This window comes from Camelus dromedarius, chromosome 1 (genome assembly GCF_036321535.1).
Source record: "Camelus dromedarius isolate mCamDro1 chromosome 1, mCamDro1.pat, whole genome shotgun sequence".
NCBI lineage: Eukaryota > Metazoa > Chordata > Mammalia > Artiodactyla > Camelidae > Camelus > Camelus dromedarius.
The window spans coordinates 85,103,482-85,126,468 of record NC_087436.1 but is presented as its reverse complement, the minus strand read 5'-3'; the positions used below and the strand labels follow the sequence as shown (position 1 = coordinate 85,126,468).

General features: G+C 36.8%; 1 protein-coding gene across 12 annotated transcripts in view; it reads right to left on the bottom strand.

The window, feature by feature from the left end:
• CLOCK (clock circadian regulator) overlaps nt 1-19,362 on the bottom strand; it is a 112,285-nt gene extending 92,923 nt beyond the window's left edge. For 7 of the 12 annotated variants that reach the window (XM_031434363.2, XM_064486466.1, XM_064486471.1 and 4 more), the window contains exons 1-3: nt 18,880-19,064; nt 17,847-17,928; nt 13,791-13,944 (exon numbers count right to left, since the gene is read on the bottom strand). The gene's annotated coding sequence lies outside the window, so the exon portion shown is untranslated. Of the gene's footprint in view, nt 1-13,790; nt 13,945-17,846; nt 17,929-18,879; nt 19,065-19,178 lie in introns of those variants that run through there. The other 5 variants (XM_064486439.1, XM_064486441.1, XM_064486444.1 and 2 more) reach the window with 2 other exon arrangements.
• Between the last annotated feature and the right edge of the window lie 3,625 nt (nt 19,363-22,987).

Genomic DNA, 22,987 nt, shown 5'->3' with positions numbered 1-22,987 from the left:
CCATCCAACAAAGAAGAGATACTACGATTCAAGCAGGAAACATTTGAGGATAGAGTGAAGGTAGATTTTTTTTCTACCAAGGAGAAAAAGGCAATTACAGACTGGGGAGGGAGGAAATGAACAAAATTAAGCAAACTAATCAGAATATAAAGCAAAATAGTGGCAAGATAGTGGAAAAAACTTATGAACCCTAAATAAAGAGAACCAACCTTACCTTGATTATCACATATTTTATTTTTTTGAGTTCCTGTAGCAACATAATTTTGGACCCATGGAAAATTAAAAAATAATTCTAGCTAAATGATCAACTGCAATTTACTGTGTTCAGCTTTTAGAATCAACATACTGAAAAGCCTGAATGTCTTTCAGACCTAAATCTTATTATAGAGCAGAATGTAAATGTCATGTGATCAGCCTGGTCAAATACCAAAAAAAAAAAAAAAAAAAAGTAGGAATGGAAGTGAGGGAATAGAAGAGACAAGATGGAGAAACAGATAAAAGTCTTTATCTGTCATACTAGGGATTAAAATACAATATCTAAGAAACTATTTACAGTTAAAAAGTACTAATAAAAGAACTAACTATAATAAAAGTTTTGAACTTCAGAATGAAGATAGAAGAGACATTCAGGACAACATAAGTAAGCTAAATCCTTATCTTTCTTAGCAAAATCAAAAGAATAAAGTTAATTAATCAAGAAATAAAAGCAGATCCCAACAAAGAGCCTAGGACCAGATGGCTTTGCAGGAAAATTCTCCAAAACATTTAAAGAACTAACACTGATCCTCCTCAAATTTACAAAGAATTAAACAGGAGGGAACATTTCCAAACTCATTCCAAGAAGCCAGCATTACCACAATACCAAAGCCAAAAAAAGACAAGAAAACTACAGACCAATGTTCCTGATGAATATTTATATAAAAACGCTCAACAAAATACTAACAACCCAAATTCAACAGCAAGTTAAATGGATTATGTGCCATCATCAAATGGTATTTATAACTGGAAGGCAAGGATGGTTCAAAATATGAAAATCAATCAATGTCATACACCACATTAACAGAATCTAGGGGAAAAAAAGATCACCTCAATTGATGGAGAAAAAGCATTTTACAAAATTAAACAATCTTCCAAAATAAAAACACTAAGCAAACTATCAACAGAAGCAAACCACCTCAATGTAATAAGAGCCATATAATAAATATCCACAGTTAACATCATACTCAACAATGAAAACTTAAAGCTTTTCCTTTAAAATTATGGACAAAGCAAGGATACCTACTCACATTGCTTCCATTCAATACAGAGCTGAAAATCCTAGCTAAAGCAATTACCTAAGAAAAAGAAACAAAAGGAATTCAAATACGGAAGGAAGAAGCAAAAAATTACCTCTATTCACAGATAACAAGGTTTTATATGCAGAAAACCCTAAAGATTCCACACCCACAAAAGACTGTTAAAGCAAATGAATGATTTCAGTAAAGCTGCCCAATGCAAACTAGACTCAAAAATCAGTTTTGTTGTTGAACATTAACAATGAACAATCCAAAAAAGGAAACTAAGTAAACAACTGCATTTACAACAGCATTAAAGAATATACTTAATAACCTTAATCAAAGAGGTGAAAACTTATACACTGAAAATTATAGAATATAGCTAAAAGAAACCAAAGACACAAAGAAATGGAAAGACACTCTGTGGACTGGAAGACTCAGTATTATTAAAATGTCCACATTATCTAAAGCAACCTATAGACTCAATGCAATCTCTCTTAAAATCCTGCTAGCATATTTTGCAGAAATGTAAAAACAATCTCAAAATTCATATGGAACCTTAAAGATTTCCCAAATAATCCCAAATAGCCCAAAAAATCTTGGGGGAAAAAAAGAACAATACTGGAGAACTCTCAAGTCCTGATTTCAAAACATACTATAAAGCAACAGTAATTAAGACAGTAGCATTAGGACAGATATAAAATACCAACGGAACAGAATAGACAGCCTAGAAACAAACCTTTGCATATACGGCCAAATGATGTTCAACAAGAATACCAAGACTACACAATGGGAAAAAAGACAGTCTCTTTAACAATTGATGCTGGGAAAACTGGATATGTAAAAGAATGAATTCAGACCTTTACCTCATACCATTTACAAAAATGAACTCAAAATAGATTAAAGACATAAACATAAGATCTAAAACCATAAAACTCCTAGAAGAAACACTGGGGAAAAACTCAAGACATTGGATTTGGCAGTGTTTTCGTGGATATGACACTAAAAGTACAGGCAACAAAAACAAAAATACACAAATGGACTACATTAAACTGAAAAGCTTCAGCTTATCAAAGGAAACAAATCAACAGAGCAAAAAGGCAACCAAAAGAATGGGAGAAAATATTTGCAAAGTATATATCAGATAAAGGGCTTAATATTCATAATACCTAAGAAACTATAACTCAACAAAAACCAAATAATCCAACTAAAAAAATGGGTAATGGACATACACAATTCTCCAAAGAAGATAAATCAAATGGCCAACAGGATACAAAAGGTGTTCAACATTCCTAATCATAAGAGAAATGCAAATCAAAATTACAGTAAGATATCACCTCAAACCTATTAGGATGGAAACTGTTAAAAGAACAGAAAATAACAAGGGTTAGTGAGGATATAGAGAAACTGGAAACTTGTTCACTGTTACTGGAAATGTAAAATGGTGCAGCTATATGGAAAAGAGTATGGATATTCCTCAAAATACTAGAAATAAAATTACCATATGCTCCAGCAATCACATTCCCAGATATGTATTCAAAAAAATTCAAAACAGGATCTTGAAGAGTTGTTTGTACACTCATGTTCATTTCAACATTATTCACAAGAGCCAAGAGGTGAAAGCAATCCAAAAGTCCATCTACAGATAAATGGATAAAGAAAATGTGGGATATACAACTATGGAATATTATGCAACCTTAAAAAAGGAATCTTGTCACACACTATAAAACGGATGAACCTCAAGGACATTATGTTAAGCAAAAGCAGCTTATCGACAAATAGTACACGATTCCACTTACTTGAGGTATCTAAAGTAGTCACAATCAGAAACAGAAAGCAGAGAGGCAGCTGCCAAGGGCAAGGGGCAGAGGGGAAGGAGAACTAGTGTTTAATGATTAGAGTTTCAGTTTTGCAAGATGAAAAATGTTTTAGAGATCTGCCACACAACAGTGTGAATATATTTATCACTAACAGGACATTTTAAAATGATTAAGGTGATAAATTTAATGTTATGTGTTTTTCTAAGATAATCTAAAAAAAGACATGTTAGTTATAACATTATAAAGATAAATATCAGAAAACCTGCAAACATGGTTAAAAGTGATTGCTTGTTATGGTAGTGGTTTCTATCGCTCAGCAGCTATAGAGCACTTCCATCATCACAAAAAGTTCTATTAGACAATGTGGGTATACAGAAATCACAATGTAATAAAACTAGAAAATTAATCAAAAAATCAGGAGGAAAAAAGTCTGCCCTCATAAATTACTGTGCTTAAACTTTCATACTTATGTTTCCAATTTTTCATATTCCTTACCATTTCTGTTGCTATACTGTTTATGTTTACTGAGTACAGAGAATATTTTGTCAAGTTTCCTTCCATTTCCTAAAATAAGATTTATTCTGAGTCACTTCTCTTTTGCATGTTACATTTCTATTCATTTCCTTTGGCAGAAGTTTTATCTAGGGTCTGCGCCAATTTTTTTTTTTTAAATATTGTGATTTCACATCATTTTCTAATGGGAACTTATTTCGGTTTCCTACGGCTGCCAAAACAAAGGATCACAAACTGGGTGACTCAAAACACAAAATACTTCTCTCTCACAGTTGAGGTACATGCCTTTCATACCCAATTTGTTGAGAATTTTTATCACGAAAGAACTTTAACTTTGTCAAATGCTTTTCTTCATCTATTCAATAGTAACTGATCATGTGATTTTTATCTTTCTTTCTATTAACATGGTGTGTCACATTTATTGATTTGTGTATACTGAATCATCCTTGCATCCCAGGGATAAACTGAACTTGACTATGGTGTGTGATCCTTTTAATGTGTTGTTGAATTCAGTTTACTTGTAGTTTGTTTATCATTTCTGCACCTATATCATCAAGGATATTGGCCTGTAGTTTTCTTGTAGTATCCTAATCTGGTTTTGATATCAGGTCTCAAAATGAGTTTAGGAGTGTTTTTTCCTCTTCAGTTTTTTGGAAAGGTTTAAGAAGAACTGGTGTTAATTATTCTTTAAATATTTGGTAGAACAATTCACCAGTGAAACTATTTGGTCCTGGCTTTTCTTTGTTGCAAGGCTTTTGATTATTTTTCAATTTCCTTATCCATTATTGGTCTGTCCATTTTTTCCACTTCAAGATTCAGTCACGGTAGATTGTACATTTCTAGGAATTTATTCATTTCTTCTAGATTAATCAATTTGTTGGCATGATTGTTCATAGTAGTCTTATTTTCCTTTGTATTTGTTGTGTCAGTTGTAATGTCTCCCCTTTCATTTCTGAGTCTTCTCTTTTCCTTAGTCTAGCTAAAGATTTGTCAATGTTCTCTTTTCAAAAAAACACTACTAGTCTCATTTATTTTTGTATTGTTTTCCTGGTCTCTTTCATTTATTTCTGCTCTAATCTGTATTTCCTTCCTTCTGCTAACTTTAGGCTCAGTATGTTCTTCTTTTTCTAGTTCCCTGAAATATAGTTATATTGTTTCTTCATGATTTTATTTCCTTAATCTAGGCATTATTTATTGCTATAAAGTTCCCTCTTAAAACTGCTTTTGCTGCATACCATGTGTTTTGGTATTGTGTTTCCACTTTTGTTTGTTCCATTTTTTTTTATTTCCCTTTTGATTTCTTCTTTAACTGATTGGCTGTGTAGGAGTGTGTCATTTAATTTCCACACATTTGTGAATTTTTCAGTTTTCCTCCTGTTACTGATTTTTAGTCTCACACCACTGTATGGAAAAGACACTTAATATGATGCCAATCTTCCTACATTTGCTAAGGCTTGTTTTGTGACCTAACATGTATCCTGAAGAGTGTCCATGTGCACTTGAGAAGAATACATATTCTGTTGCTATTGGATGGAATGTTCTGTATATGTCTCTTAGGTCCAATACCTAGTACCAAACAGTAGGTACAAGGTATATTTCATTTCCAGCATTTCCCTCATTCTTCTAGATGAGTTATCAATGAGCTATCCATTACTGAAAGAGGGAATAATTGAAGTCCCCTACTATTATTGTATTGTTGTTGATTTCTCTCTTAAGATCTGTTAGTATTTGCTTAAGATTTTTAGGTGCTCCAGTGTTGGGTGCATATATATCTGCAATTGTTATATCCTCTTGATAAATTGATCCCCTTTTCATTGTATAATGACCTTCTTTATCTCTTGTTACAATTTCTGACTTACAGTCTATTTTGTCTGATAAAAGGTAAGCTACTCCTACTCTCTTTGGTTTCCCTTGCATGGAATATGTTTTTCTATCCCTCCTCTTTGAACCTATACATATTCTTAAAGGTGAAATGAAGAAATGAATCTCTTATGGGGCTGAAAATAGCTGGCTATTTTTTAAATCCGGTCAGCTACCATATGCCTTTTGATAGGAAATTTTATCCATTTACATTTAATATAATTATTTATAGATAAGAACTTTCTAATGCATTTTACTAAATGTTTCCTGCCTGTTTTGTAGTCCCCTTATTCTTTTCTTCATCTTTTGCTGCTTTCTCTGTGAAATGATAATTTTCCATTATGGTATGCTGATTCCCTTCCCTTTATCTTTTGGGTATCTACCGCAGGTTTTGCTTTTTGGTTCCCTTGAGACTTACATAAAACATCTTCTAGATATAATAGTCTACTTATAGATCTAACAACTTAGATCACATGCAAAAACTTTACTCTTTATTTTTGATGTCATGATTTACCTCAATATTGTGCATCCATTAACAAATTACTGTAACTATAGTTACTTTTAATACTTTTGGCCTTTTAAACCTTTAGTTTGTAATTAACATATCACCATATTACTCTGAATACTCTCATATTATCTAATGCTCTGAAATGAATTACATGCTTACCTTTACCAGTATGTTTTATGTTTTCATGTTACTAATTAGCATTCTTTTCTTTAAACTTGAAGAACCCCTTTCATCATTTCTTACAAGGCAGGTCTAATGGTGATGAACCCTCAGTTTTTGTTTGGGAAAGTCTCTCTCCTTCATTCCTATAAAACAGCCTTGCTGGGTAAAGTATTTTTGTTGGTAGTTTTTCTCTTTCAGCACTTTGAATATATCATCCCACATTCTCCTGGTCTGCAAAGTTTCTACTGAGAATTCTGCTGATAGCCTTGTGGGGGATTCCCTTATGGGATTCCCTTACATGTGAAGAATTTTTTTTCTTACTGCTTTTAAAATGTTGTGTTTGATTTAGACAATTTTATATTGTGTCTTGGAAAAGATCATTTCCAGTTGAAATTTGGGGGTTACCTATTCACTTCAAGCTTCAGGAACTTAGATGTCCAAACTTCTCCCCAGATTTGGGAACCTCTCAGCCATTATTTCTTTAAATTAGCATCATACTCCTTTCTCCCTCTCTTCTTCTTCTGGGATTTCAATAACGGGTAGATTGTTTCTTTTAATGGTATTCTTTTCTTTGTCTTTTCTTTCATTCTCTTTTGTTTCTTTGGAAGGATTCAAATGACCTGTCTTCTCATTCACTCTTTCTTCTGCTTTGTCAAGTCTGTAGTTGCAAGATTTCTGTTGAACAGTCAACTGTACTTCTCAACTTGAGGATTTTTTTTTAATGGTTTCCATTTCTTTGTTGAACTTCTCATTTTGTTGATGCATTGTTTTTCCCAGTTTCATTTTCTTGTCTTTTTTTTTTTTTAAATAGTTTAACAAATTTCTTCAAGGGGATTACTCTGAATGCTTTGCAGGAGAGTTCATAATTCTCTTTAGGGTTAGTCATTAGAGTTGTGTTAGTTTCCTTTAATAGTGTCATGTTTCCTTGATTATTTCATGATCCCTGTGGCCTGCATTGGAAACTGCACATTTGAGGAAATGGGCACCTCTTTTAGTCTTTACAACATGCTTCAGTAGGCAAAGTCCTTCACCAGTCCACCCAGAGATCAGGTGGTGTTCACACATACTGCTGGAACTACTAGAGGGGCAGGCCTGGTGCTTGTATATTCAGACATCCCAGTGCCGGGGTCCAAGAGGGAGGACCCGGATCTGGGACCCACAAGAGCCCATCTGGAGTCTAGTTCCACATGGGCCAGCCTAGAGCTCGGGTCTGTCAGGAACCTGCGGCCATGCTATTTGGACAGGTGCTGAGCCCAGCTGGGAGCCTGGGTTCACATGCACTGACTGGGATCCAGGGGCCACAGAAGACAGTGCTAGGATGTGCCAGAAGCCTGGGTTCACAGGAAAACTGCCAGTAGCCTGGTGCTATGGGAGCTGCCCAGTGCCGTGATAGCCAGCCAATACTGAGGTAAGTTGGAAGCACAGGTTCTCAGGAGCCTTCTGAGAGCCTGGTGCCATAGAAGTTGGCCAGCACCAGGGTGAGCCTGCAGCCTGAGTTCACAGGAGCTGACTAGTGCTACAATGGATCAGGGTTTACACGCATGTTGTAAAGACTAGGTTTACTAGGACTCTCGGAGTCTGGAGCTGAGGAGTTACAGGAGCTGCCTGGGGCCACTAGGGCTGACAGGCACCGGAGCAAGATGGGGCCTGGGTTTGCAGGAGCAAAACTGATGACTTGGCAAAGGATGAGCACCAGAAATTCCTATGCTGCCAATTTAGTCCAATGATAAAATCTTATATACGCTGATGATAATATTGTGTATAACTGCTAATCTTTAATAATTAAAGATTCTAGAAACTTAAAAATAAAGTTGTAAACATATGGTTTATATCTTACTACTTAAATAAAATGTGTTTGACCAAATAAAGCTGCCAGAGCATTAATTTTCTTAAGTGGCTGATTAGTAAGTTAGTATGAGTGAGAACTCTCAGTTGGTACAAATTTGAGAATTTACATTTGGGCAACTAGATTATAATGTGGAATAATACTCCCATCTACAGTTTAGTATTTCAGTGGTATGAAGTTAATCTCAAACTCCTTAAGGAGTTTACAGTCTAACTGGATTACAGTCAACTAAATTTTCTTTTAGATGGAAAGATAAATTGCAGGGCTATTGTTATATACAATAATGTCAAAATATTTGCAAAATATGTACATATACACATACGTATAAATAATGGATACATTAGTAGTTTCTGCACTTCCTTATGTTCAAAAATTATTGAGTATACACTATGGCCAGGCACTTTACGTACTAGGGTTATATGATTTAACAAGACAAAGTCCCTACCATTAGAAACTATGGCTTATGTTAGGAACATAACATTTTCACTTTTATTCTCATAATATCTATAGAAAAGTACTCACTAGTAACATCTCTAGACAATTTCAAAATGTCAGGGCTTTCAGCAAAAGGTAGAGAGGGACAGAGGGAGCCCTAAAGATGAAGAGATACCCTCTTCTAATCTATACAAACATATGGCTAGATGACAGTTGAAAGAATAGAAAAAGCACTTGTTTCAGGTTGGGTATTGTTCCAATGGTGCTTCATCAGACCCCTGCTGCATACTGTAAACTATATTATTAAAGTAATTATTTTAGGGCTGGTAATCTTACTGTGGTACACCTAGGTTTAGTGACAAACACATTTTTAGAACATTTCATTACTACTGGATTTTTTTTTTTATAACATGCATTAATGTTTTAGGACAAAGGCAAACAAGAAAATATCATGGACCTATTTAAAAAAATTTTATACTGTATCTTAAAGTCAATAAACAAGTCTCCAATCTCCCACATTTTCAGCAAGCTCCTTATAATTGATTTAAGTATAATCATAAAGCTCTTTAGCCATTACGATGATTTAAATTACATTCTAAGACAGAAAAGTATCCTAACGTTATTTCTAAAACACTGAATTTTAAAATGTTGAAAATAGTATTTGGAGACCAAGACTCTACAATTATTATAAAAATAAATTAGTAACACCATACTCCCTATATCTTCCACCTCACTGGGGATTTATTTTTGGTCCTTCTGATGATTTGATGTTTTCCTCTAAGATAAATGTTTAGATTTAATCCCTATATGTTTAATGTTCTTATTTATGTACAAAATTACTTGAATCATCAAACTACAATATACTGACAGTTTCAGAGTGTCAAACTGTAAAAACCAGCTTGGCCAGTCTATTTGGGAAAGTGAAAATCAAGTACTGTACACATTCAACAAACAATGTGAACTAGTCTGCCTATATGCTTTCAAGTGATAGTCTCAAATGACAGTTCAAAACCTCCTTCTCTTTTGCCCTAACCCTTATCTATTGCTCCTCTCACATAGTGAATCTGCAAAAAAGATAAAATATAGTTCTGAAAATAAATAACCACAGCAATAACCAAAGCAACACGTTATGAATAAATAATATAATATAAATGGTATCCTAAATAACCAATACCTTCATTATATAAACAGTAAAACTTTCATATAATTATTTGCCATATGGCCTTGTTAAAGCTGTCACTCTTATATTTAAAATGTTCCCTAGAAATTCCAAGAGAAATTGCCTTTGAAATATATCATAAGTCTTCAGGGGCTGTAAATACAGGTTTTGATTTTTATCTCCTGACCCTTTTGATGTTTGAAAGATGTTTATTTAGATTAAAATCTTAAAGTGCTCCAAATATTTTGGATGAATCTTTTATTGACTACTGAAATCAAATTAAATATTTTTGTCCATTAAAGATATGTAATAGCAAAATGATTATAAATCAATTAAAAAAATAAAGTCAAAAAAAAAAAGATATGTAATATATGTCCAAAGTCACAGAGAGCTGCCTGCTATCCTCATTGCTAAGTGGAAGAGAACTGGTGCCTGAGAAAAAATTTTAATACTTTCAGAATAAATTAATTGTAATAAAATCTAAAATAAACTAGAGTGTTTTTCACTTTATGCAAAGGAATAAAGTTACACTAACATTTACTGGATAAGAAGCTATCATGCAAAGACAGTTTATAGGCTGCTTTTGTTTATACATCCTATTAGTTTCTTAGAACATGCATGTTATTGGTGTAATACATGCACATGGTTTTAAAAAAACAACTGCAGTCCTGTTACCAAGAAGCAATCTCTTTCACCTATTTTTTATAGTTTTCATATTTATCTCCACAATTATAGATAACATGCCTCTGTATTTTCTGATTAGCTTCAAAGATGAGTACCACCAAACCACTCAAACAACAACCCAGCCTCCATATAAATTAAGGTGACTGGCTCCTTATTTTACTGTGTAGAAGAAAAGGTGAACACATTCTGGCACAACATACTTGGTAATGCTTGTTATTTTGGTTTTTTTAATGCACATGTCTGGCATTCAATCAAAAATTACAAGACAAACAAAAACAGCCAACTTGACCTAATTGACATTTATAGGGCACTCCATCCAACAACAGAATACACATAATTTTCAACTGCTCATGAAGCATTTACCAAAATAGACCATATTCTGGGTTATAAAGCAAATCTCAATAAATTTAAAAGGATTCGTCATAAATGTATGTTTTCATCACAATGGAATTAACTTAGCAGACAGATCTCCTGAAAATCCTCAAATATTTGGAAACTAAATAATACACTTCTAAATAATCTATAGGCCAAACAAGACATCAGAAAAGAAATTATAAAGTATTTTGAACTAGATGAAAATAAAAAATGTATATTTCAGAATTTGTAAGCAATATTTAGAGGAAAATTTATAGCACACATATATTAGGAGAAAAAGGTCACAAATTAATGATCTCACCTTCTACCTTAAGAAACTAGAAAAAGAAAACAAACTAAAACCAAAGTAAGTTAATGAAAGGAATTAATAAAGATCAGAGCAGAAATAAGAAAATAAAACACAGGAAAACTAGAGGAAATTGGTTAAAACAAAAGCTGATTCTTTGAGAATCTTAACAAAATCAATAAATCTCAAGCCAGATTGATAAGGAAAATGAAGACACAAATTACCAGTATCAGGAATGATACCAAATCTCTGCATATTATACAGATATGAGACTCATGATATATTCTATAGCTATTTAAAGGATAAAAGATTATAAATATCATAAATTACTAATAAATTCAACAATTTAGATGAAATGGACAATTCCTTGAGAAATTTAGCATATATGTGAAGAGACAGACCCATACAACTACAGGATGAACAACCAATAGAAAAACAATGTAAGCAAACCAATGGACGATGCAGATATTGTAATTAATAGACAAGCACTTAAATAATTATAATCAATTAGTTCAAGAGAGTTGGAGTCTATTAAAAACCCATAAAATAGGATCAAATGGATGTTCCAGAACTCAAAAGTTACAATATAAAATGAAGAGCACAATACACTGGCTTGGAGAAAAAAGAAGACAGTTTTTGGTGTACTGTAAGATAGGTCATTAGAAGATACTCAAACTGAAGTATAGCAAGAGAAAAAAAAATTTAAGAGACATGTGAAACATGCTGACAGGGTGTAACAAATGTTTAAATTAGAATCCAAAAAGGAAGAGAGAGCAGAGGCAATAATTGAAGAGATAATGAGAGAACTTTCCAAAACTAAAAGGCATTAAGGTACAGATTCAGAAAGCTCTATGACTATAAAGCATACAGAGGAACCACGGAGGGGCCAACTATAAGTGGATTTTTGACATTTTCAGCAGCAAAGAGGGTCAATGCCCCTAACCCCCATGTTGCTCACGGGTCAACTGAAAACATCAAAGGAAAAGACTAAGACTAGATAAAAATGAAAATCTGAATTTATAGGCAAGGACATCCAGAAAACATGATGAAGAAAAAAAAAGTAGTTTATAAAACTGCATATATTCCACTTGTTATAAAATTGTAACATGTACACACACACACTCACACACACCGAATGCCTTAGAAAATGTTGAAAAAAATATTAAAGAGCTTTATCCCCCAGATTTTGGGTGATTTTTTTCATCATAGATCTTCTTTGTAGTTTTTGGTACTTTAACTCTTTTCCAAGGAGCAAGATTCATTTTTATATAAACCATAAAACTATTTTCAAAAGAAAAAAATCAAATCACAAATGTGAATAATGATCAGCCCCAACAAAGTAAGAGACAACAGAAAACAGAAGAATCTGATCAAGTCTAAAAAAAGGCTAATGTAAACTTGTTTCATACAATAAACTCTCCTGGTGAAACAGACATTTATAATTACAAATATACAATATTATCACAATTTCTGATGGAGACAAAAATTATCAGGTAAGAGCTGCAAATAGCTTGTTCCATTAACTAATGTTTCTCTCATTTCTCTTCTTGTTTCTAATAAAAATTTATGAAGTTTCTATAGAACTATCTAAGTTAAAGTTGTAAAATAAAATTAGTTCTAACATTTTTCATTTTAATTTGTGGGGTTTTTCCTAAATAACTTCTAATATTATTTCAACTAAAATGTAAGTGTCAACATATAAGAAAACCAGTCAGCAGTTTTTCAAAACTGTACATGGCAAAGGAATTTCAAAGAATTACTCAACACCATGTTATCTTGGTAACATTTTCTAATAACTTTTTCTCTGTTGTAAGTCATATAAAAAGGTTAAGTACTCCCAAACTCTCTATATAAATACAAAACTTCCTTTTTTCATAATAAAAGAAAAAAGTAAAAGGCAATCACCATCAAAAGAACAGTCACAGAAACCTGAGAAAACGTTAACTTTCAAAAACAGACAAGAGAAGGCACATTAAAACTATTGCATACAACTTTAAGATCGTATCTATTTCTCCTGAAAATAGTTTAACATAATAGTTTCTCTCCCCTATTTACATTGGAGGATTAAAGATATCTAGGAGTAGAATAAAATGTCACCGAAGCCCTATAAAAAAGTAATGTCAATTTTTTGGGGTGAAAGGATTCTTTCTTGGTATTTAGATTTTCCTTTTAAGGAAGTTTTTGAAGCAATCAAACAAACTCTCTGTTCCACTGTAAAAAGAAAAAAAAACAAAAACAACAAAAAAACACTATAGCTCAATTTTTAACTGAGTGTGTGCAGACTGCTTCATAGATTCCCACACTACCTAGAAGGCTTGTTCAAGAGCATTGCTATTCAAATAATTTATGCTCTTGAAATGTAAAGTTACTTTAATACAATTCAAAGTTAAACCTATCTTAGAAAGAAAATATATCAGTATAAAACTCTTGGATTCTTCATTACTATGGATCATTACTAGGTAATTTGTCACCATATTTTTCAACAAGAAGCACAAAATTTGTTTAATCTGGACATTAATACAAATTCAGTGTGATTCTACTTGAATTCTAATTCTTCTAAAGACTATCTTACTGAAATTTTTTTCAGGTATCAACTCTACCTGATTCCTAATGCTGTCACTTCTAAATGACACCATTATTTATAATTTTAAAAACTGAAAACGTGTGTCCAACAGAAAAAGATCAGTAAGGAAACTGTTACACAAACATAGATGAAAATACTACATAGCTATTAAAAAATGTAGAAAAATACTGACATAAAAATGTTCAAGATTCACTGTTAAGTGAATAGAATAGTTTGCACTACAGAAGATGTATTATGAGCCCATTCTGTAAACATCATATATCTGTAAGTGTACATATACTTACATAATGGCCAAAAAAAAATGCAGGGAGAAGACATTCTAGAAGATTAACAATGGCATCTTGTGGTTGTGGGAATCCCAGTGACAATCTAACGATTTAATTCATGCTCTTTGTGTTTTCCCAAGTTCTCTACATTAGGGATACAATACTTTTATACCTGGGAGGAAAGAAATTAAGAAAGAAACTATATTACAGCCACAAATGATAAATTCTTAGGTAGGTATATATGGTTTAACCCTCTTTGGTGCAACACCCATTTGTGTTTTATTTTTTAAATACAAAACCTTGAACATGAATCAATCTGTATTTTCATTTTCTACTACTTTTCTGGGTAAAAATTAAAAATTTAAGTATCTGATTAAATGTGAACTATGAAAAAGATAGGAATTTTTGTCTTACTATTGAATCTTATTAATGTAAAAATGAAAACAAAAGATTTCTGAAAAACAAAAAGCAAGTCACATTCTAAACAATACCCTATAAAAGTAAAAAAAAAATTTCATAAAATTTTTTTGTACAAGTGATTCCTTTCTGTAGACTTCTATGACTTAATAAGCAGAACTACATCTTTGAGAAACACACGCCTAAAACAGTAACTCAGAGTTGATACTATACTCACTAGGATAAGTTCAGGTAATTTAACATTTGCAAAATCATAAACATGGAGAAAAACAAGAATCTCTTACCCACCTAATTCACAGAAGTTACAGCTAACAGCTATAAAAATGACTAACAAATGGTTGTAAAGCCATTATAATAATTAGTCAATTAGTAAGAATTAAATTGCTCTGACACTTGAAAGTATTCTATAATTCATACAACTCCACCTAGAAGTTTAGGTTCAGAAAAGGAGAAAATGCAATGTCCACTGGTACAATATCTACAAAAAAAACCGCACTTTAAAAATTTTTTTACTTTATGCATCTGCAAAGAAGTTAAAGGAAACATAAACAATAAAGGGTAGTTTTGCTGTAATGTGGAACTTTGATTCTTCACCACAGTTTGCTTTCATAGTTTAAAATATTTACAGCAAATAAATATTTTATTTGACACAGTATCAGAAGTAAAAATGTGGGGGAGAGGATACATTAAATATGTGCTTTGAGGAAAAAATAATTTACTTTCAATACTACCACTGCCTGACATATTAGATGGTAGACAATAGTTAACCGGCAGAATTAAATTTCCTAATATTTCTAAAATCCTGAAATCTAAGACAGGCTGTATTATAATTATCAAATAAAAGATTATACAGTGTTTTCCAGTGGGATAAAGTAAAAAACAAACAAAAATAAACAACTATCAATTAGTGTCATAAATGCCTGCTATGAGGACACAACTTTTTACTTTCTTACCCTTAAGAGCTAAGAGTTGAGTTTTCTAAGTTTGTTCCATCCTTTCTTAACTATTTAAAGTGCTGAGATATCTACTCTCCCTCCAAACCCCATGCTCCCAAAAACAGAAAGCTGGAAAGTTTCATCCTTACAAATTTTATGTATATTTTCAGGAATCTATCATTTCCTATCTTGTGTTATAATCTTTACTCACATATTCTTTTAACCATCCTAGATTTCAAACCCACTGAGGGCAGGGTCAATTGTAGTGAATCTATGTATCTCACATAGCTTAATAAAGAGTCTTGACTAATACTCAACTTTCTGCAGACTCTTATCACCTAAAAAGATTAAGTCTTGGTAATTACTTGCAACTTGGTTAAAAAATAAAAATAAAAACAAACAACAACAACAAAAAACTCTAGAACTCTTAGAAAGGTAGTGTTCTGTCTGCAGGAGGCAATGGGGGTAGATGGGGGTGTGCATACTACTTGTTTTCTGTTAGTAAAGCACAAACCAGATAAAAACACCTCCCATTTCCCCTTCAAAGGCTAGATTCTATCCCAAGTCAATCAATGTCTCTTAAGGACAGAGCCTACCTAAGTTCCCTTCAGAGGACCTGGAGAGGCTGATGCAATCTAAGAGGCTTCCTAGTGGTCTGCAAGTACAGAAGAGTAAAATCAAAGTTTCACCTGTGTGCTACTGAACATGTCAAAACTCAAAGAAAAACCTAGAATGAGGACCTCAAAGAGCCCTATAAAAGCCAGGCTCGAAGTCTTACAGCTGATGTCAATCTACACCAGATACAGTTCATGCCAGTAAGACCTCACTACAAACTGTGTAAATGTACCCCAAACCAAGTGTCCCCTACAAGGGAAAATACGAGAATGTTCTAAGATGTATACCAGATGTAAAACTTTTTGACATACTCCAGGTCATCTGCCTGTCCTGGGGATAGTATAAGAGCCTACAGCAGAGGCATAATGACAAAGCAGACAATCAATCATGACAATTCAGTTTTCAAAATTGAAAGTCTACGTTTGTAAATAACCAGAAAAAGAACTAGAAGGTTATACAACGTTAACAGTACTTGTCTCTGGGGAGAGATGTGAGATAGAAGTGGAAGCATGCAAAGGGCATTTTCACTTATTCTATATACATTGTATTAATTTTTCATGGACATTGATTCACGTCTATAATTTTAAAAGCAAAACTGTAAGTAAAATTTTGAAATGTGATTTTTTTTTCAAAAAGACTGAACAGACCCACATGGAATTCAAATAAAAAATAAATGCCATCTGCAGAAGTTTGGCTACTAGAGATCTACAGATCAAACAGAAATAACACAAATATTCTATCCTGCAAAATAAAAAGAAATGCTGGTAACACAACAAAAATGGCCACAGCAACTGTCACACACTACTCAACACTGACTACTTTGATTATATAATATTAGCCAACAGAAGGACTCTGAGCACCCTCCCCCTAAAATTATATACTATTTTCAGCAATCTATAAGTCATTAAAAAAACTGTAGCTCTTTGGACCAACAGAACACTGCCTCTCAGTTTTAATGCTTCATAAGCAGTACTCTCTCTATATATATACACACACACATATAAATTTACATATCGCTGAGGGTCGTGTCTTGAGAAAAGCATATCCCAATATGAAAAGCAAACTACCTGGACAACCAATTCTATTTTCATTTTAATGGAATGTTCATATTCTCCAGCTGCTTGTCATGACAATTTTGGGGTTAAAAAAGGTAAAAGTAAAATTTTCTACAACTATGACTCCTGAAAGAAAAGGAAGCGAGGACAAACTATGCTATGAAAACAGCATAATCCAGCCACAATGCCAAATGTAAATAATATACTGTTTTAGCAAAGCAAAATATGACTAAATGTCCTTAAAAGTTAAATTTGTCTGTGACTTCAGCATCTTAAAAACCGAAGTATAGATAGCCAAACTTAAACTTTCTTTCAATTTTAGTTCATTTTCCTAAAAAACATTTTTAAAAGCCATATTGAAAATGGTCAAAATCACCATAAATTAGGAGAGACAAAAGCATCAGACAAAAACTACATAGCAAATTATTTTGGCGAGGAGGATTCTTGCTTAATCTAGTCTATGAATCCAGAATATAGTTACAAATATTTCAAAATACAAAGACATACACAGTGTACATGTCATTTCCCACCCTCCCCTCCCCAGGCCACTTACTTCTCCTCCCCTACTCTTACTAGTTTTCCAGTATCCTCCCAGTGTTTCTTTACACTTAGAAAAGCAAACACAGGCTTGTATTCTTACTCCACACCTGCCCCCTTAACACACAAAGGAGCACACCGTCCTACGTCTTGTTTATTTCACTTTTATAACATATTCCGGAGATCTTCCCATGTCAGTACGCAGAAAGCTTCCTCATTCTTTTTTTTTATAGCTGATCACGACTAGTTCTACCACCACTTTCATCTATCTTCTTCAGGCCTACCTTTAATGACAGTCTATTCAGTCAACTACTAACACCTGAGTTAGTTTCTCCCCCACCCCAACAAGGTCTTAAAACAGAGAAAGCAACACACTGTCTTAATTACATCCTTTTTAGAACGTTTGTTTTTCAACCAGGTAGAAGAGGAAAAACGCTGCAAAATTTTCTCCTCTTACCACTTAAAATGAAATAAAAATCACTACAAATTAGGACGCAGTCTTCAAATGAAATTACCTTTTTTTGATTCAGGGGATCAACGTAATAACCAAATCAACACTGACTGTAAAAGTTCTTTACTTCTTGTGCTTTTCTTTCACTGTAAAAAAACATTGATTAAAAAAAAAGTTAGAAAGCCTTTAAGTCGTATAGCGGGCATTCTAATAAGAAACCGCCACCTGATTCAATCTTTCACCTGCCAGGTCAGAGGCCAAGGCTTCTTTACCTTTCAGGATTCTGCTATTATCAACAGGACGACTTCTACACCAGCGAAAACACACTCAAGAATGTACGCTCTGCGACGCTACGTGCTGGAAATTACACTCCAGGGGCCAGAGCGCCAGGACCAGCTACAGACCCCGGCTTCTTAAACGGAAAGGGATCCATAAGCCAGCCGCGGCGGTGACAGCGAGTGGGCAGGCGCGGGTGGACGAAGGTTAGAAAGACCCGGCGCTGCGCGAGGAGCCCTCGAAACCCCGCAGTTGCCCGAGTCGGAGGCGCCGAGCCGCGCGCTCCCCGGGGACCGAGACCCGGAACCGCGACCACTAACGGGACGAGCCCACCGGCGGCGGCAACCGCCGCACGGACTGCGGACCTCCGCGCGCGGGCCGGGCGTCGGGAGGGCGGGGGTTCCCCGGAGGAGCTGGCCGCCCCGGCGCCCCATTGGGCGCCGCTCCAAACGTGCCCGAGTTGTGACAGGAATAAAGTGGGTCACAAGGCCTAGCGGGTCCCCAGCGAAAGCCCTCTCTGCACCGGGTTTCGGGCTTTCCCCGCCGCTCTGCGGCTCGAATCGGACCCTGCCCCTGGGTGCGCTCCGGCCACCCGGCGCCGCCGGGCACCCCAATCCCGCCCCTGGCCCGCAGGTAACCCCGGCGGTCCAGGAGGGCCCCGCCACCGGGGCGGGCCTCCGCCCCAACTCCCGAGAAAAGACACATTAGGGCGACAGGCAAAACTTGGGCTTCAGCGCCCACCTGCCCCTCCCCTGGCCGCCGCCCCCTGGCCCCACACAGGCCGCCCCCTCCCCACTCCCTCCCCTTCCCCGCGCCCTCACCGTGTGGCTTGCGGCGGCTCCGGCTTCTTCCTTCCCCCACCCCCGTGTCTACCTGAGGTGACTCGGAACTAACAGCCCAGCTGCGTCCGGGAGACGCCGAGGCTCCCAGCACGAGCAGCACCTGGGGCTGAATGGCGCCCCCCACCCACCCCAAAAACATTCACCGCTACTGCCGCCCGCTCCTCCTCCCCCTCCCTTCCCTTCCCCTCCTCCACCGGCACAGGGAGCACGCATGCGCCGTCCAGACGAGCCTACCGGCGGACGCCAGGCCCTGGGCCCACCGGTGGGGCGCCACTCACCGGGAGCGCGCACGCGTCAGCGGCCAGATTTTCTTCGCGCTCTTGCTCTCGGGGGTTTCCTTTTATAAGCCGGTAGCCGCAAGCCGAGTCTGTGATTGCGCTCCCTCCCGACGCATGCGTCGTCAGTGATCCCCGCGGACTCCGACGGCCGGCGCTCTGCGTTCGCCCCTCCCTTCACTCTCCCTTTCCCCGGCGCGTCTCGGTGCGCATGCGGCTTGCTCCGTTAGGTGGCGCGGAGCTGCGGAGGGGATCCCGGGCGCTGAAGACTTCGACTCCCTTGGCCGCGCGTGTGCGAGCTCCGACGCCGCCGCCGGGCGCAGAGGGAAACCGCGAACTCCCTGGCGCCCCCTTCCCCGCACGGGTTACTGGAAAGCCGGGGAGCCGGGGCCTGGTCTGGGAGGGAGCGGCTGGTCCGGGGAGCGTTAGCGTTAGGTAGGGGCGGCTTTGGCTTTCTCACCCTGGATGCAGGGAGCGAGGAGGAGGAAGAAGAGTTCTTACATGAGGGATCCAGAAGCCAAAAAGGGTGCCATCTCTCCCTTGAAAAGCGGATTACTTTGACGACGCCAGGAAAAGAAAATTTTTCTTTCAACGTCACTTGCGTTTCCTCTCCAGGGACTGGAAGAGGGGATTTTCGAAGGTGCCTGGACCGCCAGAGCTATCCTTTCCCCTCTCCTGGAGGTGCACTGTTTGGGTCGCTTCTTACTGGAGGGTGGGCCTGGGGAGACAGGACGAGCGCCCTTGGCAGGAGTAGGGAGGCAAAAGAAGGTCCGGATGTGCCCATTTGGAGTTTCTCACCTGGCCTTTAAGGAAGTATGAAGAAGGATGGATGAAGCAGTGGGGATACACCAGGACCCTAATTTGCACCGCTTCCCTTGTTAGAAAAACGTGACTACCTCCCACTTGTCTTAGGGAGAACTTACTTTCCTTGATGTGAAGACACCCTTGGTCCACATAGGAAGGCACATTAAGTAGCTGAAAGTGATTGGAAAAAAGGTCTTTACACTCCTAAAATTCCTAGTTTTCATATTTTAATGAATGTCCTTTGGATATGAAATAGAAGCCATTTTCTTGTTTCAAAAAATAAAACTTTTGGCTATAAAATTCTTCAAGCTAACATTCATCTCAATAAACATTTCAAATTCTAGCTGTGTGCTCTAGAGAAAAAGAACATCAAAATTGAGGAACTTATTCAGATCATTCACCTGCGGATTTTTCTGTCCAGAGTGGGAAAACATGATTTGCTAACTTACTCCATTATATAGCAGACAAGATTTTACTAGACATATTTTCCTGCTTAGCTTTTATTCCCTATTCTGATAATTTCCTTTGAAGAGCTATCCTTTCTTCACTCTCAGTCCCTATGGCTGGGGCAGGACTCCAGGGGAAAACATATTTGAGTTAATCCTCTGCCTTTGGCCATAACTTAACCAAGAAGGGTGCTCACTCTTTTCCAATGAATATAAGTCTGAAAAAATGGAGGCCTAAAGCCATCTTCCTACTCAATAGATTCTGAGAGAGAAGGCTGTGTGAAAAAAAAAAAAAAAAGGCAGATTCAAAATGGAGATGTGGCCTGGGGCATGTTTGATGCCCTGAATCCAACGAGGACTAGATAATTCCAGAAATGTCAGCTAAATTGGTCAATAAATCCTTTCATGTGTTTATTTTATCGCTAAAACAAATGAGAGGTTTTCTGTCACTTGTGATGGTAACAACATACTGGTAGCAAGAGAGGAGGCAAGATTAATAATACCGATAAAGTAGGTTGCAGCCAGACAAGAGGGTTTAAATGCTTTTCCCAGGTTGTGGCCGTTTGGATTTTATTCTAGAGAAGGTGATCCCTCTTATTCTCCATCATCTAGAACACATATCTTCAAAAATACCTTTGCCCTTTTTAATGATTCCACTGTCCTCTTAGTCACTAGGAACAAATCATGTTCGTGTTTGACTCCCTCCTCTCTCACTTTCTGTATTTAATCATTTACCAAGACCTGTTGATACTCCCGTTTTTCTGCTCAGTCCTCTGCCACTGCTTGAGCATTTCTCATGGCTCAGTTCACAACTTCCCTTTCTCCCCATATCTCTCCAAGAAGAAAACTGTATCAGATATTTTTGATAACTTTTCCAACTACGAGATTGCACTTCTCCCTAAAACAAAAATCCTGCCTCATAGTTTCATAGACCCTAAGTTTGTCCCCTAGCCTAATCATGGTCATAATACCCTGTTTGATCTGGCCCCTGCTACCTCTCTAACCTCATGTCCTACCATTTTCTCTTTTTCATAACACTTCCACCCAGAAACTTCCTTCAGTTCCTTGCTAATCTCTCTGTATTCTCAGGCTTTGGCACATGGTGTGCCCTTGACTGGACCACCCTCTTACCTTTTCTCATGGCTGACTCCTCCTCAATCTTCATGTCTCAAAGTTCTAACTATCCTATTTAGGAGGTCTCCCTTATAACTCTCACATGTCCCCCACCCAGTACCCACAGTTATTCTCTATTAGCGCACTCACTATTTTTTTTTTTTTTGATATTTGTTTTCTTATCTATTAACTATCTTCCCCACCCAACCACCACCACCATCACATGGTAAATTCCAGGAGGCAAGAACCATGTGTTGTGTTCACCCCTGCATATGCAGCATCCATTTCAGTACTTGAGTTAAACTGAATGAATGAATGACATGAGAGATAAAACATGCTAGAAGATTTTTAGGCTCATTCTTATATCCTAAATTAAGATTGTAGGCAGATTACAGTGTTGTCAAGAGGTAAACTTAGCAATGTGTATTAAAGTGCAAAGGAGAGAGAAACTGAAAACAGTGAAACACTAAGTACTGTGTTAGTAACTATTTGAGTACCCACAAGAATATGTAATATTGTAACGGACACAGCTAACACCTAAATAAGAGGCTGCTGAGTGAAGTTCAAAATGGGAACAAAGAACATGAAGTACTCATCCTCTAAATAGCTGCCAACATTTGGGGCCAGATAACTTACTCCTTTAGCCAGGACTAAAAGCTGGCAAAACGACCCAACATGGTCAAAACCTCCAACCCCTACTTTCAGGCAATATAAGCAGAGAATATGGGAAAAGGAGGATGAGAGAATCATTGGAGCCATGTCTTAACTAAATTCCTGGAGAGTACTATGGCTTTTCCTTTCCTATTTTTCACTTACCTATTCTGAGTTAAGTAAACAAGGCTCCAACAGAATCAGCTAGAGAAGAGACTGGCATCTCATGCCTTATGGATTTGTTGATATGCCCTACATCTACATAAACAAGAAGACAGAAACTTGGAGAGAAACAAATGGCCAGGAAGAGGGTTAAAGGAAAGCAACGTGCACTCCTACAACTTGGCATGGCAAGGATGTATAAGTTTCTCCTGGGTCCATCAATGATGTGTAGAAAGTACCAACCAGATTTGAAACGTCTTGACACATAAGGGGAAAAGAAATTCTAGCAGCTAGCAGCTGGGTGTACTTCTAGGAGTGGGAACGGAGAGAGATCAAAACAGAGGGCACTCTGCAAACTGATCTCTCATGTCAAGGAGCTTTACCATGGAGAGGCTGCCTCAGAGTTTCTAGGAGAACTCAGTGTGCTCGTTAGAGTGAGCATTTAGATGCAATATGGATTGTACTTACCCAGTTAAGAAAAACTTATCCCTTTCTTCCCTAATCTCCCTCCCAGTTTCCAATACCAGAGGGAATGGACCATGAAAAGAGAGGGAAATAATTGGCCAAAAACAAACTCTACTTTCCATCTTCAGAGTTCCTGAGTCGCAAGTTCAGCCAGAGAACACTTGCCTCGGA